At 36.3% G+C, this 20,840-nt stretch overlaps 1 long non-coding RNA gene across 4 annotated transcripts; it reads left to right on the top strand.

Annotated features, from left to right (window-relative positions):
• The first annotated feature begins 7,034 nt into the window (after positions 1-7,034).
• Positions 7,035-9,984, top strand: LOC107772359 (uncharacterized). 4 transcript variants are annotated; one of them, XR_001645049.2, is made up of 3 exons: positions 7,035-7,172; positions 8,479-8,602; positions 9,403-9,984. It is a non-coding gene; the product is annotated as an uncharacterized LOC107772359 (long non-coding RNA). The 4 variants fall into 4 exon arrangements; XR_001645050.2 differs by having other exon boundaries at positions 8,476-8,602; XR_012707471.1 differs by having other exon boundaries at positions 7,905-8,602.
• The last annotated feature ends 10,856 nt before the right edge of the window (positions 9,985-20,840 follow it).

Here is a 20,840-nt window from a genome sequence, read left to right as displayed (position 1 = left end):
ATGTTATATTGATTTCATAACTAAGTATTTATTACTCCATTTTGATGCATAAAATGATATTTTAGGCAGAGTACCCTGTTTTACTTATAGCCCGAGTGGCTTGAGAGGTTTTTGACCGAGTGAGACCGAGGGTCTGTGTTGTGAGGATATTATGGGATCGAGCTGCGCGGCGCAGCATGTTATTACTGATTTATGATTATGAGAGGTCGGGGGCCAGATTGATTATGCCACGAGGTGGCCTGTTATAGCGCTTGGGTTGTAGGAGCCCCTCCGGAGTCTGTACACCCCCAGTGAGCGCGTGTACCCTGACTGAGTGATATGATGTTTGCCCGAGGGGTTGTTCTTGATTCATATTGTGCCCGAGGGGCTAATTACGAGTGATTGTGAGATTGCCCAAGGGGCTGATTTTGAGTGATGTTATGCTCGAGGGGCAGTTTATGATACATGTTTTGCCCGAGGGCTATTTAAGATTTTCATCACTTTTACTCTAAATTTCATTGAATCTCTGTTGAAACTATTTTAAAATATCTTCAAAATATTTTTAATGTAATTGGATTTTGAACGAGATTATTTGACTTATATACTGATTTGAAAGCATGTTGTATTTACTGAGATTTCATGTCGTGGATTTATGTGTTTCTTACTGTTCAGTCTTTATTTACATTTATTACTTACTGAGTTGGCATACTCACATTACTCCCTGCACCTTGTGTGCAGATCTAGGGGTTGCTGGACATGATAGCGAGCGCTGATTCTTCCATCTGTCGCGGATATTCGGAGTTGGCAAGGTAGCTGCATATTAGTGTTTTCCAGACTGTATTAGTCTTAGCTGTCATCGGATAGTCCTTATTGATGCTCGTGACTTGTGACACCCCGATGTCGGGCTTTTGTTTCTTTTCGCACTATGTTATTTAGACTTATGCTATGAAGTTTTATTAATTAATCGTTGAAAAACTTCTTTATTACGAAATGTAGAATATTTTGGGATTGTGCGGCTGGCCTAGTACCATGATAGTCTCCATCACGACCGGATTGGTTTTGAGGTCATGATAACTTACCTCGCTCCGCGGGCCACTCAATGCTCAATTACCACTTTTTCTCTAGTATCAACCTCCGAACCACTCGTATCTAGACATAATTAACTCAATAATATCAAACATTGCTAAAGAAATCAATTTCAATACATGAATTTAGGTTTCCAAACACTTCTCCCAAAAAATAAAAAATCTAACTCAGTATAGCTTGGTCAAAACTCGAGGTTCGGACCAAAACTCATTCACCCATTTATCCCCTGAGCCCGAATATGTAATTAGTTTCGGAATCCGATCCCAAATCGAGGTCTAAATCCCCAATTTGCAAAAATCCCTATTCTTCCAAAAAAATCCCTAATTTCTACCATGAAAGAACAAGGTTTAGGACTAAGAATCAAATGGGTGATGATGGAAATTGAAGAAAATGAGTTAAAGAGTACAAACCTATGATTTGGTGTTGAATTCCCCCTTCAAAAATTGCCCTAGGTCGAGTTTTAATGAAAGAGATACGAAATTTTGAAGAAATTCCCGTTCTGGTCTGTTTTCGAAGCAACGACTCTATTAGCCTACGCGTTCACGAGATACTCTTCGCGTTCGCGAAAGCTTATTCCCACCAGCCTACGCGATCGCGAGCCATGTGTCACATTCGTGATGAGCATACCTCCCCTCCCCAAGGTCCCAACACTTCGCATTCGCGATAGCCTGGTCGCGTTCGCGAAGGGTAATTCCCCGAACGCTCCGCGTTCGCGACCAGTCTTTTGCGTTCGCATAGAAGAAAGTCTCCCACATGCCAATTTACTCTTCACGTTCGCGAGAGACCCTTCGCGAACGTGAAGAAGAAGACACCAGATGACAACTGAACCCCAAAACACCAGATTTTCCTAAGTCCAAATCTCTCGTAGCCTATCCGAAACTCACCCGAGCTCTTGGGGCTCCAACCAAACATGCACACAAGACTAAACATCATACGAACTTGCTCGTGCGATCAAATCGCCAAAATAACACCTAGAACTACGAATTTAGCACCAAATCACATGAAATTCTCTAGAACACTTTCAAATTCCTATTTTTACAACCGGATGTCCAAAACACGTCAAACCTGTTCTGTTTCTCACCAAATTTTACAGACAAGTCTTAAATATCATAATGAACCTGTATCGGGCTCCGGAACTAAAATACGGACTCGATACCAATAAGATCAAACATTAACCAAATTCTTAAAACCATTATATTTTCAGTCTTTCAATTTTCATCAAAAATTCATTTCTCGAGCTAGGGACCTCGGAATTCAATTCCTGGCATATGCCCAGATCTCATATTTCGATACGGGCCCATCGGAATTGTCCAAACATGAGTCCGAGTTCGTTTACTCAAAACGTTGACCGAAGTCAACTAAATTAACTTTTAAAGGCAAAAATTATTATTTTCATCAACTTTCAATAAAAAGGCTTTCTAGAAACACGCTCGGACTTTACACGCAAATCGAGGGGGGAAATGAGATTTTAAAGAACTCGGAAAATAGAATCGAGTTCTAAAGCATAAGATGACCTTTTGGGTCATCACAATAGATATAGATAGATAGATAGATAGATAGATAGATAGATAGATAGATAGATTATGTTAGTCGCTCTAACATAAATGAAGAAATGACTATAACGAAATATCATTAACCGTTTGCTGGATTAACCCAAATTTATATAAAAATATTAAATACGGCAAAAGTTCACTTTTAAGATTTTTTTTCCACCATAGTCATATTATGTGAATTGGGTTTGAATAATTCCTACGTGGTGTAGGGAATTGTCACTAGGGCGATTCTATGCAGGGGATTCGGGGTGCCACACTACCCGGTCGCTCGAATAAAATTTTATATATGTATAGATATTTTACATAATAAAGCCTTTATAATCAGAGATTGGCACCCGAAGTCACAAATGGCTCAAGGTGCCATGGTTAAACTGTTGAGGCCCCACATAGAAGATGCATTATTGAACCTCGTTAGATGCACAATCCAGTATATTACCGTTTGTCCCTACTTTTTTTGCTTTTCTTTCTTTTCTTCCTGCTCCTTTAGTTAATTTCTTTTATCGGTTCATCTTTCTATTTCCTCTCCTTGTACAAGTTCATTTTTAATATTTATTGAATTATATATTTTGCTCCCTTTTTGTTCTAGATCTTCAATGTTTTATTTAAATGTGATTCTAGTTATTTTCTCTTATATCCATCTAATGACTAAGCTAGTTTTTTCTTGATTTTTAAATACTTTTAGAATGATGGCATCGATAGACATAATTCTAATCTAGCTATATGTAGACCAAAGGGGGTATTTACTAATTTAAAATTTTTATTTTATGTTTTAATTACATTGTTCGATAGAATTTGAATCACGGGAATTAGATCGAATTGGACAAACTTATTCAATTTAGTAATCACGTATTTATTTACGTACTAAAAGTGGATCGAACCAAGCCGAACCAAACCAAATTAATCCAAAATGGATTGAACTGACTAAATATACACCTTAATTTTAATCTACTTCACTAGCAATAAGTTTATATTAAATACAGTGACACCCGTAGTCATAAAATTCTGGATCCACCTTTGATTGTCACTTAATACTTTTTCAAATCTTTAAGATTTTGAAATCAATTAAAGTTTCAACAATTATTTACACTATATGAAAGCTCTGTTATTTACAAATATAAAATCGAGTAAGATTTACCTACATAAATCACTCTGCATAAATCACCATCAATATATCTAATATTTAGGAATACTTTTTTTTTCCTTATATAAAATGAACTCCTCCAACCATCACAAATCGTAATATGGTGTAGATAAACCAAAAAGTCTCCAAAATACTATCTTTCGCAACATTTTCACATTTTATTTCTTTTTTAAACTAATCAATTTTAACCACTTTCTTTTATTTTTATTTTATTTTACAAATTATTGTTGAGAAATTTGATGTAACTTCTTAATGGTCGTGTTGATTAGAAGATGACAGTACTAACTAAATTTAGCAAGAATGTTGCAAGTCAATAAAATCTCTATTTTCCCCCTATTTTACTTTATATTTAGTAAATGATACTAAGGAGGAGTAATATATAAGATCTTTAAATCGACAAATAGTTAATTTAAATTTTAGCTAAACTAATATTTAAAATCTTAAAGTTTACTGTGATTTTCACTTTGAGTTTTCAAGAATTTTTGACCTTAGACAATCAAACTTTTATTTTATTCCAGAAAATAAATTATTGGAATTAATTCACCATGTTAAGAATACAGTAAGAAAGAACATGTTATTCAAAAAATAGTATTAGAATACATTCTTTCCTAAGAAATACCTAAATTACTCTAATTCATAATCCCGTTAACTAGATGGAGAGGAACTTTTATTTTTTTGGTAAAAAGCAAACTAATATTATTACTAAAAAGTTTATTATATAATTTGACATAAAAAATAGGAATTAGCGAAAAAATTGGTCTCGTAGCTAATAGTATTTTTTTAATTTGTCGCTAATTCATTGCTAAATAAGATTAATAATAAATTTTATTGTTTAGCTGTATATTTTGTCTGTCGCTAATTTTTTTTTTTTTTTGGGGAGGAGGGGATCGGGGGTTCTAGAATATGTAGTGCCTAGAAAATAATTTTCAAACAAAGGTAAAACAGAAGAAGGAGATATATGATAGGTCACTAAGCATTTAATATTTTAGGTTGTTTTCATGCTTACCTAGGTAATCTGCTACTTTATTGACTAAATAGGTTTAATACTCATCTTTTCTAAGAGCTTCTATTATTTTAAAAAAAGTTTTGTAACTTACTCATATTTTTTAATATATTTAGTAATTTTTAAAATTTTTGTATTTATTGATATAAATTCTGCGCGCATCGCACATAATTTTTTCTAAGAATAAAAAATCAATAAAACATGCTTTGAAATAAGTAAAATTTTCAAAAAATCCAACTTAGTTGTACCAATACTGATTTGACAGAATGAATGAAAAAGTACATCCTCCGTTCACTTTTACTTGTCCAGTATTCCAAAAATAAATTTTTACCTTTACTTGTCACTTTTAGCATTTGAAGAAAAGATAATTTCTTTTTTCCTGTTATACTCATGATGACGTCCAAATCCACTACTAAAACGTAAATGGATACGGTCGCGTGCAATATAATTTACTCAACTATGAGTCGGGGTCGAATCCCACAGAGAACAATATGTAGGCGATTATGAATGTAAGAGAATTATCACTTGTTATGCAATGCCAAACACTCTACCCAGACCCCACTAGTGTTATTCTCTCCTAGCCGAGAGTCTGCCGGAAATAGTTTCCCTACCCTTTTCGGAGTAGGAGTAAGGTCTGCGTACACTCTACTCTCCTCAGACCCCACTAGTGAAATTTTACTGGGTATGTTATTGTTGCTGTTGTATGCAATGCCAAACACTTAGAATGGTGGTTGTGAAAATATTATAGCTAAATGCGAAAATGTAAACTAACCTTGAAAGGAAGTAAAATAATCAATGGCTACAAGTATGGATACACGGGGAATTACACCCAAGTAAAGATCCAATATATTTCACAATTTTACAAATATGAGCGAGTTTATGTTAATTAGTCTCGGGTAATAATTCTATATTAGCTTCTTCCAAAGACTAATAAGACTTCCTAATTGAATTATCCTTAAATCAATTAAGAGATTAAGCACACCCAATTATAGCTACAAGTAGTTCAATCCTATCATTAGATAGAATATATAAAATGAGGGTTAAAGCCTCAAGTTCTTATTAATTAATCTTTCTCATCCCTAAATAATCTTTCTCAAAATTAATTCGAAGTTAATAGGTGAGTCCTAGGATTAGCTAATCCCTTTGGAAACATTAAAGAACAAGAATAATTAAAGAAACAATAACTCACTTCATAAAAGATAAAAAATTATTCAATACATAAGCACAACAAGATATTTAATCCACACTTTAAATATGAATATTTTCATAAACAAGATTCAAATGTTGAAGTAAATACTACACACTTAGATATACAATACAAAGCAAGGAAATGAATAAATGAGTAAGAAATTCTCAACCAAAAGTTTCAAATCTTCAAGACCCAAGTGTGTGTGCAAGAACCCTAGCACCAAAACTTGTTCTCTCTAGTCTTAAGACAAAAAATTAAGGCAAAGATTTGCCAAAGATACGCTAGATCGTGTATTTATGGGTTTGGAGTTGAGAAAATGTGAAATGTCATTCCTGCCCAGATCTGAAGCCCGTTGACCGCACCTGCGGAAGGATCCTGACAGGTGCGGCTCCGCAGATGCGAACAATGAAGAGAAACTCTGGCTCCACAGATGCAGACTTGCAAGCGCAAATGCGCAACTGCAGAAGCGGTTCTTCCCTCGCAGATGCGATCCCAAGCAAGGTGGCTCAATTCCACAGATGTGGACCATTTCCTCGCAAAATGCGAGGTCGCTTCTACGACCCGTATTTCGCAGATGCGAAATCACTGAAGAGATTTGCATTGTTTCAACCATTTTTTGCTCAATTTCACTTAGCATCATTTACATGAAAAATAATAATACACACCATAAACATCCTCATATTATAATTAAAGGACATAGAAATTAAAGAAAAGAGACTAGAATGAGTGGTAAAATCATCACTCATCAACCCACATTATTAATTGCTCATTTCAAATTATTTTCTCAAATTCATTAAAAATATGCATCAATTAGTATGTGTATCATGATAAATTATGTATTTCATTTATTATTTCTTAAAGGATGTACAAAATTCATAATGGACAAGTAAAAGTGAACGGAGGGAGTAGTATTTCTTTTCTTTAAAGTTCTAATTGAGTCAGTTTAAATTTGATTTTACCCATGGCAGCACACATATTCTAACAGTACATTTTGGCGCGAAACCTACGCACAAATCCCAAAGTTTTTTAAGTATAAATTAATTTTACTTTATATAATTCTAATAAGTCAAGATATATGGCAACACTGGGTAGCAAATGACACACGCTTCTGTAAAATAAATAAGCAAGAAGAATAAGTATACTTTATTTTAATCATGAATCTATTTCTAATGCCTAGGTTAAACAACTTTGTCATTGCATTTAAGAATTCTCAATTCTCCGGTGAGTTTCTCAATTTTCTTTTTTGTTGGAAAAATTCCCTTTTCTACTTTACTCTTTCAATATCAGATCTTTTTAATTTTTCTCTGATATGATCTAATTTTTCCATGATATGGCATGTGATGTGGTCTGATTATTAAATTTTGGGCTTTGCATATTGTGATTTTTGCAAGCTAAGACTTCAATCTCTGGAAATCAGGCTTTTACATTTTCGTTCTTTATTTCACATTCTTGGGTCCTTATTTTGATTTATTTACTCATGCATGTTTCGAAAATTGATACCTGAGCGCATAATTTGGAATAGTAGATAAATACACTTAATCTCAAATGTAATTACTACTTCAAGATTCCTACAGCTATATTAGAAGCAGCAATTGAGTGGGACGAACACTGAACTAACTGATTGTGCAAAAGGCAATGTACAATGTACTGTAAGCGCTGGTCCATTTTATTGGTAGTCAAGACTTTTTCTATAGACACAATTCGTGTCAATTGAATTGCTCTCTTCTTCTAGAGTTTCAAAGAGAGAGAAATCTGTGGGCGTGGAGCTTAATCCACTAGATGTCTTAGTTTTGGTGTTCTTCGTGTTCAGACTTTTCAATGACAAAGCTATTTTTTTTCTTTTTGTCACTCATTCTCTATATTGCCTTTTGGTTCTGCATTTATATCAAAATTTCTCCAGCTTTGCCATTAATTAGCATATGTGGATTCTGAGTTCTGCGTAGTTCTTCTCAGCTCTTTCTTGAAAATTGCTATCTAGAACAAAAATAGTAATGACAAAGGGAAGAACTTTGATGCCACCTGTGTCTGATGAAATCTCCCAGCAAAATGAGGGCGTCTATGGCGTGAAGAGAAATTAGCTCCAAAAATTAATCGGTTGATAGTACCAATAATGGCTAATGAAGCTCAGTTACAGACTTCGCTCTATTTAATGGATCCTATGCTTTTGTCTCAATATTTCTTACTTTACTGTCTACAAGGAGTTACCAGCTAAGTGTAAAGTGTTTCTAGATTTAATTTTATTTGATGTTCTTTGAAAATTGTATTCCATTTGCTTGCATGTGTATTTCTATTGCAGTATGACTGCAAATTAGATATAACTGTAAGAATGAGTAGAAAATTTCTCATGTGATATCTTTTTAATTTAGAATTCTTTCAAACAAACTGAAAAAAATTATCGTATGTCAGGAATTCCTGCTTCCAGAGGATTTATTTTCTATGTGATCTTTTAACTTCCATGTAATATGACTTATTGAGGAATTTTTTGTGAATGTTGTTGAATTCTTTGATATTACTGTGAAATTAGCAGTGAAAATAAAGGTTGAAACTCAAGGAGCCGGGAGCCATAGTGCAAATGAAAGATTATAATTTTGCTCATATGGGAAAGGAATGTTGATTATGGCATATATTAGTTAGACACATCTTATGATGAAGTAAGATCCTTATCTCTTTGGATTTTTAAAGTTTACAGTCTGCATTTGGCTGACATTCATTTTTAATATAAGGGATACCAATATAATTTTATATGTTCGTTCTGAAATGAACCTTGAATTAGCACCCATGACTTTCTTATGTCACTATTTTTGAATCCTGAATTAGCATCCATAACTACCTTTATTTGGCATATGATGTTTGTGGAATGTGTTCTTGGTCCCATATTGATAATTTGTTTATGCATGTAATTGGAAAAGTAGCCATTATTTCACATTAGCCTCATAAGATGTTTGACTACCGTACTCTAAATGCTTGAGCTTATTAACTTGAAGAATCATTGTTTCTAAAGGAATGGTTCATGCTTGATGAGCCATCATTGGAATTTACTTTATCTGCTCTTTTTACTGCGTATATTTTGCTTGCCATATTACAAACAACTATTCGTCGATTACTGAATACCTATTGTTTATGCTGGATGTTTCTTGTGGAAATATGATTAAAAAATAACTCCTATATGTGACTGAAATATTAATGTTTTTGCCTTTTTTCAGACAATTGTTATGGACTTAGATTCAAAAGACAAGTATAGAGTGAAAGCAAAAAACTGATCAATGCTTTTAGCGAATTAACATAAAAATACATCTATTTATTTTTATTTTGTGCAATTACAACTCATATAGTCTTGAACACTTTGTGAATATTTTTCTACCTCTACAATGACTACTGCATTTAAACCAGCTCTCCTTTCCCTTTGTGCTCCATTATGATAGAAAAGATTCCTAATTCTTGAGTCTTGCAGTAAGGGAAGCTGAATACTTCAGCTGAAAAATGCAAATGAGGAGAGCAATAACATGACAAATGCCTCGAGCACCTGCACAATTCATCACCATTGTTATCCCATAAATACTTGACTGCCTCTTTAGCGTACCTGACAGAAAATAATGCAGCCATCAAGCAATGGGAATTTCCAACTCTCCTGTTTGAGGCTTTAAGCGCAGAGCTATCCAAATAAATTTTCTACTGTTGAAGAGGAGGAAATAATTATTTAAGATTAAGTTTTTGCAGCGAAAGAGAGATATTAATTCTGTACAACTGTTGTTGCCAATGTTCTTGCTACTGTAACTCAAGACGGCCAGACTTGAAGAGCTTAGTGCAAGGGTCTTAAAAAACCAATGGAATGCGATCTCATAGGCAATTTCTTATGAGGGCTGGACATTTTCTACCTTTATGAGAGATGAAACAACAAAATTCTGTTATATTTTAGCTTCTCACTTCCTTCACGAAACCTAGATTGGTTTATATATATTTTGTTTTTTGGTTGAATGTAACTATGTTAATTGAGCTTTTTTAAGTGGCAATAAGGAACTCCCACATGAGTACACTACTAAGACTGTTTTAACTGGTTTTTGTTTTTGCTTTCTGCTTATTTGGGGTGAACATACAAAGTTTATTCTATTTGTGCAGTCCATATATTATAGGACTAAGTAGTAAAGCTATATTTTTTAAGGTGTACGAGTTGTTTGGTCATTATGAGTTGTCGATTCCTGCTTTGACATCGTGAAATTGTAGAGGTTTATATCATGATGGAGGAAGAATGAATGGTTATGAGATTATGGAAGGAAGAATTAATAGTATGTTATATATTTTGTAGTTTAAGTTGATTGTTTCTACTTCTGCTTGGAGAAGAGTTTTTCTACTATGTTGTTGCTCAGCTGGCTATGGTGATCCATTTATCACATAAGTAGGAATTGATTTGTTAATCAGCTACGGAAGAAAATCATGTTTATTCTTCTTGACTGATGTTTAACTTGCTGGCGTGGATAAGACAAAAGCATAGTAGGAGTTTCTAACTTTCCTTTTGAGACTGATTGCATATTTGCACAATTTTTTTCATGTTGTATGTTGGGGAAGACACAAATATCGCTTGGTCAAAATATGATATATGCAGGGGAAAGAGTGTGACTCTATACTATGTTCGTGCTGCTTTCATTTGTCAGTTTTTTCCTTTTGTTTAAGAGATATAAAATAATTGCATTCTGTTATATTCAGCTTTACACTATGTACATTTTTTTCATTTCTGCTTAGTATATAACCATGTTAAAGCAGCTCTAGGTGTATCCTATAGATTTCTTCTGGATTGCTAACTCAATATATATATATATATATGCTTTTTAATTGCCTCTCGATATGGTTGGAAAAAGAAAACAGAGAATCATTCTCCTTACATAAGTTTCCAGACGCAAATTTTAACAATTTCTTTAATATTCTACGGGGCTTCAACGTCCAATGGTTGTATGCTAGGATTAGTCGTATGTCGGGCCGTGCGCAGCACGGGCGACCTCTTACTAGTAGTATTTAATTGGTAGTAACCAATTAGTTTTTGTTAATAGAACAACTTGCGACACAATGTTTTACTTGCGCAGATTTTTGCACATAATATAGTGGGACGATCTAGACGGTTGTTTTGAGAGTAATAGTTTTGATCCCCTATTTACTATTTTTTCTGTATCTTTTTCTGCTTATGTGACTTGCCGGGAGGTTTTATTTTTGGTTTCGGAGTGTTTGGGACACTTAGTCCCTAAAACGGAAGCTTAAATCTTAGGATTTTGACCGTAGTCGGAACTATGTGAAGACGACTCCGGAATGGAGTTTCGCCGGTTTCGTTAGCTCTGTCGGGTAATTTTGGACTTAGGGGCGTGTCCGGACTGTGAATTGGAGGTCTGTAGCTGATTTAGGCTTGAAATGACGAAAGTCGAATTTTTGAAGATTTTGACCGGAAGTGGACTTTTTGATATCAGGGTCGGATTCCAATTCCGGAAGTATGAGTAGGTCCGTAAGGTTGACTATGACTTGTGTGCAATATTTAAGGTCAATCGGACGTGATTTGATAGATTTCAGCATCGGTTGTAGAAATTTGAAATTTCAAGTTCTTTAAGTTTGAATTGGAGGGTAATTCGTAATTTTAGCATTGTTTGATGTGATTTTGAGGGTTCGACAAGTTCTTATGGTGTTTTAGGATTTGTTGGTATTGTTGGTTGAGTTCCTTGGGGCCTCGGGTGGATTCCGGATGGTTAACGGATCTTTTTTGGTTTTGGGAGAATGGCTGAAGTTGCTGCACCCGGTGTAATCACATATGCGCAAGATTGACCGCAGGTGCGAGCCCGCAGAAGCGAGCCAAGAGGCACAGATGGGCAGGTATAGCCGCATCTGCGGAGAGGTAACCGCAGAAGCGGATAAGTGTAGAATGGTGCAGGGTTGCAGAAGCGGGTGTTTCTCAGCATAAGCGGGCGCACAAGTGCGAGCCTTGATCCCCAGAAGCGGAGTTTTGGATTTTAAATTAACTCCACAGGTGCGGAGTCTTCGCCGCAGAAGCAAAAATTGGACAGCAGGTGCGTGATCGCTGGACAGAAAAGGCTAAGATCGAGGGTTTTATCGCATTTTCAATTTTGGGACTTTTAGAGCTCGGATTTGGGCGATAATTTGGGATATTTTCAGAGGGAGATTTTGGGTAACGATTATTAACTTATTTATGATTATATTTCACTACTCTATAGTTGATTTCATCATTTAATTAAGGAATTTGGTTGAAAAATTTTGGAAAAAATGGGAGAAGTTCTTCAACTAAGTTTTTGAGTTTTGATTTGGATTTTGACATCGGATTTGAATAATTTTGGTACGAGTGAACTCGTGAGTGAATGAGTGTTCATATTTTGTGACTTTTACCCGATTTCGAGACGTGGGCCCAGGTTGACTCTTTGGGACAATTTTCTAATTTCTTGCTTAAGCCTTGATCTCATTAATTAAATTAGTTTCTTATAGTTATATTTATGGTATGTAATTTATTTTGGCTAGGTTTGGGCCACTCGGAGTCAAATATTCATGAAAAGGCATTGTTACCGATTGATTGAGCTTGGTTCGAGATAAGTGGCTTGCCTAACCTTGTGTGGAGGAACTTCCCTTAGAATTTGGTACTGTTGTGATATGTGAGCGCCGTGTACGTGAGGTGACGCATGCGTACACGGGCTATTTATTGTAAAACTCCGATTTTCAGTTAGTACTAACTTGTTTTATCTTAATTGAGTTATATCAGCATGTGTAGTTATCCTGTTTAGCTTAGTATATCATGTCTACGTGTCTTAAATGCTGTCTGAACTCTGTGCATCATTCTTAGTTGATTTCTTGCTTTCTTCCTTGACTGTACTTAGTCTAAACTGAAGGATTTCTTGTTGTATTGTTATTTCCATTGTTTGTGCTACATATTTACTTTGGCACTACGAAACGGTATTCCAAGAAATCCCCTTGAATATTTATTTTGGAACTATGGGACAGTATCTCGAAAGATCTCCCTGTATATTTATTTTGGGACTACGGAACGGTATTCCGGGAGATCTCCCTACACATTTGCTTTTGGGACTACGAGACAGTATCTCGAGAAATCCCCTACTGTTATTCCTATGTAATGTAGTGTTATTCTTCGGTGATTTCCTTTTTGTTAAAAATTCAGTCTCTTTATTATATTGCGATGTTTTTATTCTGCCTTATTTAATTTATATATACTAGTAAGGGCCTGACCTGACCTCATCAATACTCGACCGAGGTTAGGCTTGGCACTTACTATGTTCCGTTGTGGTGTACTCATGCTACTCTTCTACACATATTTTCGTGTGCAGATCCAGGTACCTCCCGCCAGCCCTGCTATTAGTTGCATACTTACTACTGCTCCGGAGACTTCAAGGTACATCTGCCCGCATCCGCAGACCTCAGAGTCCCCCTTCTATCCCTTTTGATGTTGTTCATCTTTTATTTCTTCCAGTACTGATGTATAGAAACAATTAGACAAAATCTTAGAGGCTTGTGACTTGTGGTATTCCGGGTCTTTGGGAATCTTTTTGCATATTTCGAGAGTTGTTTATTGTATATGCCAAGCGACATATCTGTCAGTTATTTAAATATCTGTTGTAGTTACTTGTTAAAGTTTTGCTTTAATTTATTGTTATTTCTGCAAATGTTAGGCTTACCTAGTCGTAGAGACTAGGTGTCGTCACGACATCTCAGGACGGTATCTATCTATCTATCTATCTATCTATCTATCTATCTATCTATCTATCTATCTATCTATCTATCTATCTATCTATCTATCTATCTATCTATCTATCTATCTATCTATCTATCTATCTATCTATCTATCTATCTATCTATCTATCTATCTATCTATCTATCTATCTATCTATCTATCTATCTATCTATCTATCTATCTATCTATCTATCTATCTATCTATCTATCTATCTATCTATCTATCTATCTATCTATCTATCTATCTATCTATCTATCTATCTATCTATCTATCTATCTATCTATCTATCTATCTATCTAATATACTATACTATATTAAATGTAGAAAGCCCCTTAGCAAAATATCGTTCATTTTTTACCCCTTTAAAATAGAGTTCACACTTGTAACGACCCGACCGGTCATTTTGAAAATTTATACTTTGCTTGGTGGCTTGAGGGTATAAGTAGGTCTGCATGATGTATTCTGACTTTTGTGTATTGTCGGTTTCGGCTTTTGATTGATTCAGAATAAGTTTGGAAGAATGAATTTCATGTGTTGAAGCTTTAAGGTGTAAGAGTTGACCAAGCTTGACTTTTGAGTATTTGACCTCGGATCAGAGTTTTAATGGTTCTGTTAGGTCCGGATTGTGGTGTCGGACATATGCCCATATTTGCATTTTGATGTTTCTAGAAGATTTCAACACTATTTGATAAAAGTTTGAAATTTGAAGGTTTGAAATGTTTATAAGTTTGACCGGAAGTTAACTTTGATGATATCCGATTTGAATTAATGTTTCGGGAGTTGGAATGGGTTCGTTATATCATTTGGGACTTGTGTGCAAAATTTGAGTTCATTCCGAGTTGATTTGATATGGTTCGGCACGGGTTTTGGAAGTTGAAAGTTCAAAAGTTCATTAAGTTTGATTTGAGGTGCGATTCGTCGTTTCGATGTTGTTATGTGTGATTTTAGGCAATGAGTAAGTCCATTTTATGTTATGGAACTGGTTGGTATATACGGATAGGGTCCTGAGAGGCTTAGATGAGTTTCGAATGAGGTTCGAATCATTTTGGATCATTTTGGGTAAGGGTGGTTTGTGGTAGGATTCGGTGTGATCGCACCTACGGCTGGTTTTGTGCAGGTGCAGTAGTCGCAGAAGCGGAATTTGGTTGCACATGTGATGAAGGCAAGATCTGGGCTACCTCCACAGAAGTGCGATATTTAACGCACCTGCAACATCGCAGATGCGGGGCAAGGGGCGCAAAAGCGAAGTCTGGCACAGAAGCGTGATTTGTTGTCGCACCTGTGTGTGGGCAGAAGTGGGGCTTATTCCGCAGGTGTGATGGGCGGGGTTTCAGTGATTCTCCGCATAAGCGTGTTTTTGGTCGCAAAAGTGACGCCGTAGAAGCGGCTACTGTTCCGCACATGTGGAAAGGCCTGGGCAGAAGATATAAATCGAGGCCTTGGTCATTTTATTCACATTTTTTAGATTTGAAGCTCGATTTTGGGCGACTATGGAGAGGAATTTTGCCACATGGATTTGGGTAATATTCTTGACTCACTTTTGATTGTATTTTATGGATCTATCTTCGAATTTGGCATTTGATTGATGGTTTTGAAAGAGAAATTTGAGGGTTTTAATAAACTTTCATAAAGTAAATTTTTGAGTTTTGAACATCGATTCATTGTTGGATTTGAGTGAAACTAGTATGGTTGAACTCGTAATAGAATGAGTTTCTAAGGCTTTTGCGGCTGATTATGCGACCGTAGAACAGGTCTGCAGACCGCAAACTAAATCAGAAAATATTAGTTCCGGAGGGCCAATTATGCGGCCCACTTTGCTGACCGCAGAAGCATTATGCAATCGCATATGCGACCAGAGATCCTGTTTTGGGGCTTCATTTTGGGATTATATAACCCGACCCTACTTCGATAAAGTCGATGTAAGGGATTAGTTTGAGTGAAAATCTGCTATTTTAAGAGTGAGAAAGAGAGCCTAGGGTGGGAGAGGGACCTTCAACCCATTGTCCATCAATCCTTGCTCAATCCTTGAAGATTATCAAGAAAAGCTCATTAAGTCTTTGTCCAAAAGGTACGAATCAATATCCTATGTTACCCCTCATGTTTTCGTACGTGAAAGTACACCACAAGTAAATTGATATAATATCGAAAATGAGATGTTACGTTTCGCATTTTCGTACGTTGAAGTTTCATCGTAAGATTAATTGATGTATGTTCGGGAATGAAATTTATTTTGGGATTATAAGTGTCACGCTATTTAAACAAATGATAATTAAATTCGTGCAGATGAGAGGGTAAGCAAATCGAAAAAAATGAGTTTAGTCAAAGTTTGGCATTTTGGGATAAAATACGGCCCGAGCTAAAATACCCAGCATTTATGGATTAGTACCATACAACGTACCACATGGCCATGATAGTAAGGCGTATAAAGCGTATTAAAAGTGAGTATCATTTTATGTAATTTGAGATAGTTTTTAATTATGTGGATAATTGATTAATTATTGATTAATGGGAGATTATCTATTTAATTAAGAAATGTTTGGATAAGACCAACCCTCCCCACATGGCAGCACCCCTCAATCCCCATGTATGACTCTTAAGTTAAATATATATGTGGCAAGATTTGAGGATTTGACAAAATCTTCTAACGTCAATTATATACCATTTTAGGAAATGGAACTATTATGTCTTAAAGACATGAATCACATCTCCACTTTTGTTAAGTGAGATTACAAGAATTCAAAATATGATATCTTGTATCAAGACCAAATCCAGTAACCAAGAACGAAGAGATGGAAACGTGAAATTGCTTTGGAAAATTCATACAAGATCTGATTATGCGAAAGATGCAATTCTAAGAAAGTATGGTATAATCTTTATCAAGAATATCATATGGATTTTTTCCTACTTCGATCCACCGTTATGTGTTGTCTCAATTGACATGTGTTAGAGGGATTTTCACGAGAATCAGCTCAGGTATGTTAAGGCTATCTCTTCCTTCTTTTGGAATGATCCATACGATACAAACGAAACGAGCAAATGCACAATTTCCATAAATTACTCTATTCATAGAAATACTAGAGATGCCTATGTTCTTGATTCCCCATGTGTCATATTATTCTATCATCTGTTCATGGGTTTAAAAAATACGTAAGTTGATAAAGTTTATTTCATGATATTAATCAGAGGTATAATGGTCTTATGACACTCCAAAAGATTTTATTGACGTACTTCTCATGCATTGCATTCATATATATTGACCCATGACCAGATGACACTATGCACACGTATATATGTATATATATGTATATGGGCTATGGAAAAAGGTTACGACATTATATACGCACCACCACCTGATTAGCTATCATAGGTTGATGATTTTACCCACAGTGACCAAGATGATATGATGGGATACCCTCTGAGGCTTGTTGATGTTATGAACGCATATACACATGCATGGTATGACTTTTACATGCATATGTACGAAATTTTAAATATTAAAAGATTCATAAAGCTGTTCAGACTTACATATCGAGTCTTTTACTTCATGTTTCTCTCATGTCTATTATTTACTATAACGACCCGGTCGGTCGTTTCATAAGTTACAGCCTCGTTTTCCCCATTTTTGCTTTTTTATGTGTTGTTTAGCTATATTTCATCGTATCGTATTGGTTGGTTCGGGTTTGGAGTGGTCTTGAATGAGACACTTGGTCTCTAATTTAGAAGATTAAGTTGGAAAAGTCAACTAGATGCTAACTTATGCATAGAAGGTCTCGGGTGTGATTTCTGATGATTCAGATAGCTCCGTTAGGTATTTTGGATTAAGGAGTGTGTTCGGAATGTAATTTGGAGGTCCGGAGTAGAATTAGGCTTGAATTGGCGAAATTGAAAATTTGGAGTTTACCGGTGGGCAGTGGAAATCTTGATATCGGTGTCCGAATGGAATTCCAAAAATTGGAGTAGGTCTGCAGTGTCATTTTGTGATGTGTGTGCAAAATTTCAGATCATTCTGAGGTGATTTTATAGGTTTCGATGTTGTTTGTGGAATTTTAAAGTTTATAAGTTTTTAGGTTTGAATCCGAGGTTGATTTGGTGTTTTGGTGTTATTTTGAGTGATTCGAAGGCTCGACTAAGTTTGAATGATGTTATGGCATGTGTTGGCATGTTTGGTTGAGGTCTGGAGGGCCTCAGGCGAGTTTCGGGTGGTTAACGGACCAATTCTTGGTCTTAGAAGTTGGCAAATTTTCTGGTATTTTGTTGGAGAGAAATCCTTCTTCGCATTCGCGAGAGGGCTCTCGCGTTTGCGAAGGTTCATGAGTTTAAGGCTACACGTTCGCGACCTGGCATTGTGTTCGTGTAGAGTCAACGATCATTTAGGGGCTTCAAGAAAATAAGCCTACGCGTTCACGAGGAGTGTTCTGTGTTCGCATAGGGTCGAGTTGAGGGTCTTTGCATTCGTGAGTGGGCCCTCACATTCGCGAAGAAGGGAATTTTGTTTTGAGGAAGCTTGTGTTTCACGAATGCGAGGGCACTACCACGTTCGTGAAGAGGAAAGCATCTGGGCAGAATGTTTAAGTTCAAAAAATGAGGGTTTGGGTTCATAATTTCATAATTTAATAGAGAGATCGGGAGAAGGCAATTTTAGAGGGGATTTTCAGAGGAGTGATTGGGGTAATTGTTCTTCACTTGTTTTTGGTTAAATTCCATGATTTTGTCTTGATTTTTAATATCTAAATTGGGAATTGAAGTGAAAATTGGGTGAAAAGTGGAGGAGAATTGGAGAGTTAATTTTAGGGAGTTGGATGATCATTTGACGTCGGATTTTGGTGAATTTGATATGGATAGACTCGTGAGTAAATGGGCTTTCTAGTTTTGTGATTTTTATCAGATTTCGAGATGTGGGTTCGGGGGTCGGGTTTGAGCAAATTGGGGATTTTTTTATCTAATTTGATAATTTTCGTATGGGTTTCATTCCTTTAGGGTATATTGATGATAATATACTCATTTTGGTTAGATTCAGAGCGGAGAGGCAAGGGCATCACAAGTTAGAGTTTTGGCTTGGGTTGAGGTAAGTAAAGCTTCCAAACATGGTTCTGAGGGTTCGAAACCCCGAACTGCGCATTCTATGATTAATATTGAGGTGATGTCAATGCCAAGTGACGGGCGTGTGTGCGTGAACCATGAGAATTGTAGCCTAGATTATTCCATGGCACCGCTTAGTGACTCTTTCTTACTGATATCTGTGTTATGATTATGTGATTAAGTTAATGAACTATAAATCATGCTAATTACCATATTAGGGCTTCACGTCAATACTATTGAGGCCCAATTGGTCATTTCTTGATGTCATATCATTAGTTTCATTGATACTCTGTACTTAGTCTTGTTCATGCATATCCTATTATGTCTCAGTCTCGGTTGTTATCATTTGGCACATCATATCATTGTTTCGGGCTAGTATTATGGCATTGTGAGAACGTGTGTGTATGACTAGAGAGTGATGACTGAGTGAGGATGAGAGCTTGATTATGAGTGACAGTATGGGATCAGGCTGCACGCCGCAACGGAATATTGATTATGCCTTCGTTGTCTTGTTATAGCGCTTGGGCTGAAAGGAGCCCCTTCGGAGTCTACATACCCCAAGTGAGCGCAGTTGATATTATTGAGGGATGGATCTTCCCTGGACATGGATCTTGTCCGAAGTACTTATACCTAGAGATGAATCTTCTCCATAGGGCTGGAATGGCCTTCCTCGGTACTGGGGTAACTGTTGTCAGTGATGTGTATATATTCCGGGATGGATGGACATATACAATACTGAGTGGTTGGGCACTTGAGAGTGGAGGTATATGGTACATTTTCATGCTTTCTATGCATTGGTACGTAGAGATTTGCTGAGCTTTATACTTCACACTGTACAGATTTGTATTTACTTACTGTTGAGCTGAATACTTGAACTGCAAGCATGCCTACTTTACTGTACAGTTTAATTGTGTTACCTGTTGAGGTTTAGTTTGCCATTACCTGTCACTCCATAGTTTGGACTTATTACTTACTGAGTTGGTGTACTCACATTATCCGCTGCACATTGTGTGCATATCCAGGTATCTCAGGCCATGGTAGCAGCTGTTGACTGTTCCAAGCGCGGATTTCATTGGAGATAGTGAGGTAGCTGCTGACGTTCGCAACCCCGCCTTTCTCTTTCTTTACCTACCCTCTAGTATAGTTTGGATATTATTAGACTATTTTTGTCTAGTTATGTTTTGAGACAGATGTAGAATTGCTCATGACTTAGTGACACTCGAGGTGGGGCATTTTATTTTCTACTTTTATTTTTGTTTTGATTTACATCTTTTATGGAATTTTAGTTCAAAACGGTATTATTTAAGGTTTAAATGCAATGTTGAACTATTTTTGGAAATGTGTCGGCTGGCCTAGTTTCACGATAGGTGCCATCATGACCGGGTCGATTTTGGGGTCATGACATTTACTTAATTTTCATTCCTTACATACTTGGTACATTATTTGTACTGACATCCCCTTTGCATGGAGATGCTGCGTTTCATGCCCGCAGGTCCCGATAGACAAGTCGAGAGCCCTCCAAGTAGGCTATTAGCTCAGTGGAAGATGTTGGTGCGCTCCATTTGCTTCGGAGTTGCTTGTTTGGTTAGTATGGTTTAGACGTGTTTTGTTTGGCATGGCGGGACTCTGTCCCGACCTTTATGAAAATTATGTTTTCTTAAAGGCTTGTAGACAAATGTCATGTACGTAAAAGATATTATGGTCTTGCTGGCCTATGTTCAGTGTACGGGTGGTTATTTTGGTCTTATAGGCCCGTGTGTCTTATGTATAAGTTGGTATCATATGTTATATTCTACCTATCTCATGGCAGCCTTCCGGCTTAGTTATCTATGATAGTATGACATGAAAAGATACGTTATGTTGGTACTTGATTGAGTAAGGTACCGGGTGCCCATCGCGGCCCATCGGTTTGAGTCATGACAAAAGTGGTATCAAAGCAGTTCTATCCTAGGGAGTCTACAAGCCATGTCTAGTAGAGTCTTGTTTATGGGTGTGTCGTGCACCACACTTATAAGCAGGAGGCTACGAGGCATTTAGGACTGTCACTCTTTCTTCTTACTCTAGATCGTGTGGTAGAGCTCAG

This window comes from Nicotiana tabacum, chromosome 3, assembly GCF_000715075.1.
Source record: "Nicotiana tabacum cultivar K326 chromosome 3, ASM71507v2, whole genome shotgun sequence".
Classification (NCBI taxonomy): Eukaryota; Viridiplantae; Streptophyta; class Magnoliopsida; order Solanales; family Solanaceae; genus Nicotiana; species Nicotiana tabacum.
Note: the sequence above shows the minus strand (reverse complement) of the source record. Positions and strands in the feature narration are given on the sequence as shown.